This window comes from Ostrinia nubilalis, chromosome 15, assembly GCF_963855985.1.
Source record: "Ostrinia nubilalis chromosome 15, ilOstNubi1.1, whole genome shotgun sequence".
Lineage (NCBI taxonomy): Eukaryota > Metazoa > Arthropoda > Insecta > Lepidoptera > Crambidae > Ostrinia > Ostrinia nubilalis.
In genome coordinates this window covers 4,987,182-4,997,356 of record NC_087102.1, presented here as the reverse complement: position 1 = coordinate 4,997,356, position 10,175 = coordinate 4,987,182, and the positions used below count along the sequence as shown (strand labels likewise).

At 35.5% G+C, this 10,175-nt stretch overlaps 1 long non-coding RNA gene across 1 annotated transcript; it reads left to right on the top strand.

Moving 5' to 3' along the window:
* Positions 1-7,440: 7,440 nt before the first annotated feature.
* Positions 7,441-9,103, top strand: LOC135078447 (uncharacterized). The gene is made up of 2 exons (XR_010258612.1): positions 7,441-7,516; positions 8,434-9,103. It is a non-coding gene; the product is annotated as an uncharacterized LOC135078447 (long non-coding RNA).
* Positions 9,104-10,175: the final 1,072 nt, after the last annotated feature.

Genomic DNA, 10,175 nt, shown 5'->3' with positions numbered 1-10,175 from the left:
ACAAATCAGAATTTTGTGACCAAATAATCACAATATATATTGCTGGATATGTTATAAGAGCAATACAAAATATCTACGAGGCACCGTTGTCGAGATATTGATATTTTATAAAAACTTAAAATGTATGTTATTCACTATTTAAAGTAAATATAACATATTATTTTAAGTTTTTATTAATACGGGATCGTGTCTAAAATTAGCCTTTTGTAGTTATTTAATTGTGTTTTTTAAAAGAAAACTACATGTGACTTTGTCTCAAAATAAACTTAAACAGGATGAAATTAATGAATCAAAAAAATTAATTATGTGTGACAACACTGGCGGCTCGAAAAATGCCCGCGCAGCAACGATGTATTATAATAAGCAATCTGTTTTAGAATTATACATTTTTATTTAAAATTCAATGAAAATATTATCTATTTAAACATTTCGTTTAATATCATTCGTCTGTATATCTCATTCGTCTGTGTATCTCATTCGTCTGTGTATCTCATTCGTCTGTCAGATAATCGATGCCATTTCTGTGATCGTAGCGGTGCGTTGGGGCAACGGCGGCATCGGCATCTTTGAATCGATTACGATTTCCCGTCACTAAATGTTGGCTGTGACGTCACAGTAGGTATTAAAAAGTCGGCACGCTTGGTTTTAATACAGATCGTGTTACTTGCGTTATCTATGTATATCTATATCTGTGGCTGGACAAAAAATTTGACGTTCGTAAATTATTTATTCATGCGGGGAAAGCCGTGAAACTCCATCTATCATCATCATTAGTAATTAAACGAGGTCCACGCGGCCGCTAGTTGTTGATAATTTGTTTCTTCCCGATTTATACTTATTAGCATGTTGATTTAGAATATAAACCTATCTGAAAAGTACATTTTGTTTTATTATTAAACTCAACTCATTGCAAGTGGCTTACACATTCCTTTAAGTCATTTGTTAAAACATTTTTGTAGATGACTATACATAAACACGTCAGATTTCAAAAAGGTGCGAGTTGATGACATAAAAAACAGAAGGTGCCAACTAGCATCTTTAGAGGTGCGAGATGACGAATAACTCGAATTTACTGCTGTGATTTATTGACTTCCAATAAAGAATTTTAAAATGTCCTTCTGCTTTTACTGCTTGTACGTTTTTGGCAGTAAATGTATGAGATTATGCAAATCTATTGCTTTTTCCTTATTGTTTATCATTTACTTAGTGCAAGTATCGTAACATAATTTAAACCCAAGGGTTTAAAATAACAAGTTATTTAATTTGTTAAGTTACTGCAATTATTCAAATTTTCAATTCTATCAAAATAAATGTTGCAATATAATATTTGTTATCTGTCTGAAAACTGAACTGAATTAATGTACCTACTTGAACTTTCATTTGAACTTTTGTCTGGTTCTTGTTTCAAAGTGATTTAAAAGAAATTAACATAATAATATACGAATACTTACACTACATGCTTTCAAAATTCGATTACCATCGGCATCAAACACATCCATCATTCACGATAGTGGACTATCGCATAAACCGATCCATCATTTGCTTAAATACGTCGCCGCATAATGCGCGCATAATTTAACCCTCGCTGCGTCTGGCGGGATGCATGACATCACTAGCTTTTGCATAGAGCTTGCCACGACATGCATCGACTTTCAATTCAATTTCATGAATCTGTTATATGTTAAAGTTATTATATTGAAATAACATAATTCTAATTTCACGGATAAGTAATAAATACTTAATATGAAGGTATTTTAAGAGCTAATAACATTATATAAAATAAATAAATAAATAAATAATAAATAAATAAATAAATCTTTGGACAATTTCACACAGCGCCAGCTAGCCCCAAAGTAAGCAACTTAATGCTTGTGTCATGGGTGCTAGCTTAACGGATATACTACTTATATACTTTTTACTTTCTTCTTTGATATGGTAAAAATTGCACGGCGTAGGAGTGGATTTCGTTTAAAATAAACATTTTCTAGATACTACTTTGATTTTTATCAAGTTCTGTTCTCTAGAGAACTCTAGAGACTCGAGAAAAATGATCATTGAAATACACATGTATACGAAAGTATAAAATACACTAACGGGAATATTTTTAAAAAGCTTTTGCCCGCGGTTTCACACGTCTGCTAATACAGCCTATGATACTCAGAAATAAAGTAGGGTTCTAATGATGAACAATTTTTAAAATTCGTCCAATAGTTTTTGAGTTTAATTCGTCACAATCATACAAAAATACAAATCCTCTTTTTAATTAGGTATGATACAGGTAACTTAGATGTCGGTAGGCCAAATTATTCCTTCATTATAGTCTACTAGCTTTCCGCCCGCGGCTTCGCACGCGTGGTATTTTGTCTGTCACAGAAAAACTTTATCGCGCGCGTCCCTGTTTCAAAAACCGGGATAAAAACTATCCTATGTCCTTTCCCGGGACTGAAACTATCTCTATGCCAAATTTCATCAAAATCGGTTCAGTGGTTTAGGCGTGAAAGTAAGACAGACAGGCAGACAGAGTTACTTTCGCATTTATAATATTAGTTTAGATAGTATAGACTAGTATAGATATTAGTATAGACTAGTATTAGGAGAAGTATCCTAGACTGCATTCCACTTAACATCAGGTGCGATTGTGGTGAAATACCTGCCTTGTTATGCATAAAAAAAAATAAAAAAAAGTATAGATAGTATGAAGTATAGATGGTATAGATTAAAATTAGAGACAGTGATGACTAAGTGATCTGATGATGATGATGACTTGACGTACCACAGCTTAGTGAATCCAATAGGAACATTTTATAGGTCTGAATTAAATCACGTCTTGGAAATTTCATCGCAGTATTAAATATTGGCATTCGGGGAAGTGGTGGTGGATAATAATAATTGCAAAAGTTGTGATCGTGACTCGGTTGCGGCAGTGCCTTATTGCTGGGGATGTAGTTTGATTATTCCGTGCATGGATAGCTAATGTTTTTATTATTGATCTTAGATTAATAAAGTTTTGATAGATAGATATTTATAGACCGTTTTATCCACGAAGACGCGCCCCACCATTCTTCCGCTTATATTTGAGTGTTATCGGTACACGCTAATCCATGAGAGCACACGCACGCATACTACAATAATGACGCTCGGATTGCTCGGATCAAACTCCCCGCACCCGCACTTCTCTTGACCATAAATTGGTGGGCCGCGTCTTCGTGAATGAACTAAAGTACACACTATAGTACATAAGCGCAAAAAAGTGTAGCTCTTCAAACGAGACCACTGGCTAAGCTTATTTCTCATACGTTTTGACGGTTGACAACGTCTAACAGTAGTGTCAAACGTATGTGATGACGTCATTTTGGAAGGTATGATTTACGCCTCATTTTAGACGAAGCGCTTGTATGAAGACTGTCCATCTAATTATAACTTTGAGGGGCTAAATATTGTTTCAAATATTTATGTAACAGCTTATGCCAGCCAGTGATGACTTATGGCTCGGAAACGTAGCCTCTCACTATAGGCACAGAAGCTCAAAGTTGCAGAGCGTGCTATAGAGAGGGCTATGCTTGGTGTTTATTTACGAGATCGAATCAGAAATGTGGAGATCCGTAAACGAATTAAAGTCGCTGACATAGCCCGATGGATTAGCAAGCTGAAGAGGCAATGGGCAGGGTACTACATAGTACGCAGAACTGACGGCCGATGGGGCAGCAAGGTTCTGGAATGGAGGCCGCGTACCGGAAAACGCAGTGTGGGACGTCCACCCACAAGGTGGACCGACGACCTGATAAAGGTAGCAGGAAGGCGCTGGATGCAGGCCGCTACCAACCGTGCGATGTGGAAGTCATTGGGGGAGGCCTATGTTCAGCAGTGGACATCCTATGGCTGAAATTATGTAACAGCTTGTTAATGTTACAATGGTTACTTTTGTATAAATTCGATTGCGTGGTTAAAACTTTATTGGAAACTGCTCAAAACTAACAAATAATTGAACAATCGAACTATAAATTGCTCTATTCCCCAAATTGGGGACTTGTTACCGTTTGTTTGCTCCTACCCGGGATTAATATCAATTACCTTCTAATCCCAGTTCGAGCATTATCTAGGGATTGCCTTTTGATCGCAAGGCATTAAAAGTTACATTGAGTTAACAAATATTTAATGAGATCTTTGTGTTGGTTGATGAACTTACTTTGTTACTGGCGAGAGAACAATTTCCTAAGAAATTTGTAAGTGCGTTAAAATGTAAATAATAAATTACATTTACATAACGGTTTAGGCCGTGCCGTTATTTTGCGTAGTAGCCAATTCTGGTTAATTAATATAAAAGCCAAGATAGAATTAAATTGAACAAAAAGTTAGACTTATTGTTTCTTATTTAGTTGTTATAATAACAATGACAAAATAAGTGCGTGATTCTGTAAACGTATTTTGGCGACATAAATGCAATATGTTGGTTGAACTTTCATTCTAATCTTACAGTCTAGAAAAATATTTTTGTGTCATGTATCATGTAGACATTTTAATGCCGACTACCCATTGTCATAAGATATTTTTAAACATTGCATTTACGAGTTACTTATTCCGAACATTTTTCCCTTTGGGTCAAGGTGGGGAAGTAAATATCGGATATTTGGACACAAAAACAAATATTTGTGCCAAAGGGAACATCCTGGTTGTATGATCTTGCTTGCTGACTCAACATTGTGTGAATTTTGATACACACGTGCGTAAGAGTCACCGCAAAAATGACGGCAGTGGAAAATAGTTCCCACCATATTTTGAATTTTTTTCCCTTGTATTAAGGTCCAAAAACAGTGAATAATTTAGATTTGTTGTGCCCGTTAAGGGCTTAAAGTTAAAGTCAGGAGCTTTAACTTACAGACTTGGAAGGGCAAGACAGGTAACGTATATTTTAAATTTAATTTTGCATATGAAAAACTTAAAAAATACCTACAAAAATAATGTAAAACATATATTCTTGTTTGACTTAAAAAAATGTTTTGATAAAATAAAAAAAAATATCAAAAACGTTATTAATATTATTAATAATAATAGTTGAATAAACTCACTCGTGTGTCTGTGTAAACTACATAATCTCAACAACGCTATATTGTGATTATTTCACGTTAAGTGTATACTTATTTATTGACCTAATTATACAAGACTGACTTAAACAAATTACTGATAAAATAACTATGAAGAGAATTTTTCTTATAACACGGCTTGAAATTACTTTACAAAATTGAATTTATAAAACGTAGCATAATGTTATTTGTGACCAGACTAATAAATGTTTTTCTGATATACAAATTCATCAAAGTATCTTCTGTGGACAAAAATAGCAAAATACAAATTGAAAAAAAAAATAGGCCGCTACCAACCGGGTGATGTAGACAAACCTAAAGAGGATTTAGGACGCTATTTGGATCAAATATGTAATTGCTCAATAATGAATAATAAATAAATAAATAAAATAAATGTGGAAATCATTGGTAGAGGCCTATATTCAGCAGTGGACGTGGCTGAAGTGATGATGATGATAATAAAAATAATAATAAAAGGGTTTTGCATTTGAACTTAAGTAGGTAGAATCTATGGGTATTCCTTTTGTTGAGTACCTAGTGTTAATTATGAAAAATCTAAAACGTTAAAATAACGGTATCGTTGTGGCCAATGAGATGCTGTCATAGTGACATTGACAATACGTCAATGTCACACGAGAATCAAACGTCAGAATAGAGGGACGCGCGGAGACGACTCCGCGCGCTTTTGTGCTAAGTGATGAATTATATCTAAAATAAGGCAATATAATGTGAAAGATGAGTATCCAGTGTTTTATTTATGAGAATAGATCTACCGGCCTTTAATACTAGGTACTACCAAAGTTTATTGGTAGAGAGAAATGTTATTTTCTGCCGTTTCTAGGTTTTCTTAGCTCTACCGCATAACTAATCTCTGCTGATAAGCTTAATAAAATCACATGACCTGAAGAAATCAGTAATTTTACTAGTACGAACTAGTATTTTTGTTTTATTGTTATTTCTTAGCTAGGCTAAACGAAACCTCGATAACTGCTTATTTTTGGTATGAAAGATATTTTGTAAAAGTAACTTAATTGCACGAATACAAAGTGTGGGTAGGCCTCCCACTAGGTGGACCTAGGATCTGGTGAAGGTCGCGGGAAGTGCCTGGATGCGGACAGCGCAGGACCGGTCTTTGTAAAAACCTTGGGGGAGGCCTTGGTCTAACATTAGATGTCCTTTGGCTAAAGCTTTCATTAATATTTTCCATCTCTTTCAGATAAAACCATGATTGCCCTCCTCGTCATGCTCTCAATAATATCATCATGCTAAAGCCAAAGACCTTCTTACGTTGGCAGTAGACCCATTGGATAGCCTGTGATTGAAACCACTGCCAGCAGTGCCAGCAACCCTGATCTACCACCACAGCTTAAAGGAGACCAGGCATACGCCGATCAGCTCAGCAAACTGCCCATAGATCAGCAGCCATTTTGGTTCATTAAGCAGCATTATGACGAGCTAAGAAAACACCCGAAAAGCTATCCGGAAAGGCCAAGTATTTTCAATGAGTATAACCAAGGATAGCGTTTAGTTCTGAGAACAAGATTATGAAAATAAAATTTCGACATCACTTGGATACGTGTGTTGTGTCTTTATAGTGATACTATGAGTGAACTCATTTCATTCATTATCTCATGATGACCATGAGTGAACGCATATACTTACGTACTACATACCTGTGAGCTAGTGGTACAATTTTATTTGGCCTCGCTTCATTAATCCCAGACTTACGCCCGTATTCACAAACATTACTATGATGTCTCACAGTGCGCGTGGACGCACAGGGTGACACACGAACCAATCAGAGAGCTCTGTTCAACGCTGTGCGTTCGATTAGCTGCTTCACTTAAGCAAGCATCGTTTGTGAATACGGGTGTCAGTCTCGACTTAGAACATTCTTTTCGGTTTCTGTCATTATTTTCCCCCTTATAACAAAAAGTTAAACTTGCGTTGATCACTAGTTTAAATCAAATCAAATAAACTGACATTTAGTATGAAAATGTATTTTTTTTATGCAGAACAAAGCAGGTATTCGACTGCAGTCACACCTGGATGCAGTCTAGTATGGTAGGTACATACCTAGGTCCTGTAGTGCCTAGTCACTCTTTAAACAAGTGTTCAACGCCCGTTTAACTTTATAAGGCACTTTGAGTTTACGTTGACGACTCTACACATTGCTAACTCTATCGCATAACAAACATCTCTAGCAATAAGTACAGTCAACAGCATCTCAAACTGTTCACATTGTTGCATAATAACACTTATTACGACTACATAAGTGCCACAGTATTAACGTGATATGCCGTCGTCGGTACATGCATTGATGCGCCCTGAAAATCGCTATAAATATTGGCGATAAGTTTACCGCTACACATTGTGGAACTGTGGTTGTGACTGTGTACTTGGGATATATATCATTGAATAATTTCAATTAACAGGTAAATTATTTTTATAATAAGTCTTGCATTTAGGTGGTATTAGCGGAATTTATCACTTAATTAAATTACAGTTTACAATTGAAATTGACAAAGATAACTGAGTTTCTTCCGCCACTTTTTCTTAGCACCAGCCCATAAATGTTGTCCCGAAGTGGTGGTAGGGCAAGCTATATTTGGGACGTGTATAAGTGCCCTGGACTGGCCTATGTACTGAATAAATTATTTGAATTTGAATTATGAAATGCACACAAAACGATTACATAGTATCATTTTAGCTCTCCTAGCGCTATCAAAATCCCCTTCAAATAATACAGAAAGAGGATAATTTACTGTCTGAAAAAGGGCTAATACTCTACAGAATATCGAAATAATTAGGATAATATAAACTGTTATTTAATCCGCTTATTATAAATCAATCAGATTTGATTGACGTTATTGGAAAGAAATATAATTTCGTAATACAAAAACGGGGCTTAATGGATTTTCGATAATATAATTAGTAAGGATCATAAAGATTGGATTAAATAAGTGTGAGAATGTAGAGAAGAATCGTTGCCTACTTAGTTTACAATCAAGCACATCTGCCTCAAAATTGTTGGAGAAAAATTGCACGTAATACAAATATCTCTGGCCTCCCACTAGGTGGTCTGACGATCTGGTGAAGGTCGCGGGAGGTGCCTGGATGCGGGCAGCGCAAGACCGCGACCGATCTTTGTAGAAAACCTTGGGGGAGGCTTTTGTCCAGTAGTGGACGTCTTTCGGCTGAAACGACGACGACGACAACAAATACCTACAGGAAATTCTACAGTTTAACTTGAAGCTCAATTACAACTAGTGATAAAACAGAGCACAATAAACTTCATTGTTAGTGCTTTCTTCCGACTGCTTACAATGTCAAAAATATTTTTCTCTTCCAGATGCTGAATATGATTGCCAAATACCTGATTCTCCTCTCAATAGCATCGCCATGCTTCTGCCAAAGGCCTTTCTACGCAGGGAAAAGACCAATTGGGTTCCCTGAAATTATAACCGCTGGAAACGCCAACAATATCGGATCAAGCGAAACCAAGCCTAGCCATGAAAAGCCAAGCTACGAAAGACCAAGTCTCCCACCACAACTGAAGGGTGATCAAGGGTATGCCGATATACTCAGCCATCAGACGTTGGATCACCAGCCGTTTTGGTTCATAAATAAGCAGCAGTATGACGAGTTTAGAAAACATCCGAAAACTTACCCGCAGAGGCCTAGCTATTTCAATGATCATATACCAGTAAAACATTATAGTTAAATCTTTAGAAAGTGTGATAATAATGCTCGTATCTAACAACTTTCCTTTGTTGTATTTTGGAGGCTTTAGAATTCCAGCTCGTTCATAAGAAAACTGACAAACACAATGTAGAAGAATTTTGTTACAACTATTGTTATTTTGTTATAATAAGTTTCGTTCTGATGAAATAAATAATCAACAAAAAGTGTACCGAAATTAAATTAATTTAAATTGTGAATTTGTATAGTAAAGGTCCTACCTAGGTGCATAATACTTCTTGCATCTGGATAAGTATTTAAGTACACTAATTATTTCGAAAGCCATTTGTTTGTTTTATACCATTTTGATTCCAATTATTCAAATTAGAGAACTATGCGAATTGTTGCTGTAGGTGTGATAGGTAAAGGTACAATATTTCTTCTCAAATTGAGAATTGAAATACAGCGATATTATCTCTACGATCTGCGACAATTGGTACATCTATATATATAAAAATGAAACCCGTTTCGCGTTGTCACGGCATCACGTGTGAACGGCTGAACCGATTTCAATAATTCTTTTTTTTAAATGTTTGTGGAAGTCCAAGGATGGTTCTTACGGAAAAAAATATTAAGAAAATCTCTACGCTAAGGCGGTACGAAGTTCGCCGGGTCAGCTAGTACTTAATAATTTCAGTTAAAATTAAAGCAAATAATAGAATTTTTAATTTGAAAAACAAAAAATACTGCCTCAGGCGGGAAATGAACCCTCGGTCTTTCATTTGCCAGGCCACTTTGATCATGAGTACTGAAAGATCATAAATGTGTCCAAAACACACATTTAATTCCATAGACAACACGGATTAACACGTTCGGGCCCCGATTCTAAGGCTGGGTTGCACCATCTTAATTTAACTTTGACAAACGTCAAAAATCTGTCAAATTCCATACAAAAAGCACCGGTTATCGTCATAGTTACGGTCAAAGTTAGGTGGTGCAACTCAGCCTAAGTAAAAATATTTGTATCCGTTCACTCTATTCACCAATATTTGAACAAATCATTTGCAAGTTTTTGTGATCCGACCTTAACATGATTCTAGGAGTTATCTGGTGTTACTTGTTTAAGTGTAACACTAGGTGACACCAAATATTTGACCTACTATGGTGTCATTTTGACATTCTGCTATTCGAATTAATCAATTTAAAAGGCGATAAGTAGGCTTACTCAAAAGAATAATGATAATATTCAGTAAACAGTGATAATAAGAAATGTTGTTAGATACTTCATAAAATAAAATCTTGTAATGATAATGTCCTGATGTATGAGTTTTGTAGTGTCAGTCAACTGTTCATTAATTACTTCATTAATTAATTATAATTAATTAATGAAGTATTTTTACACAGTTGACTGAT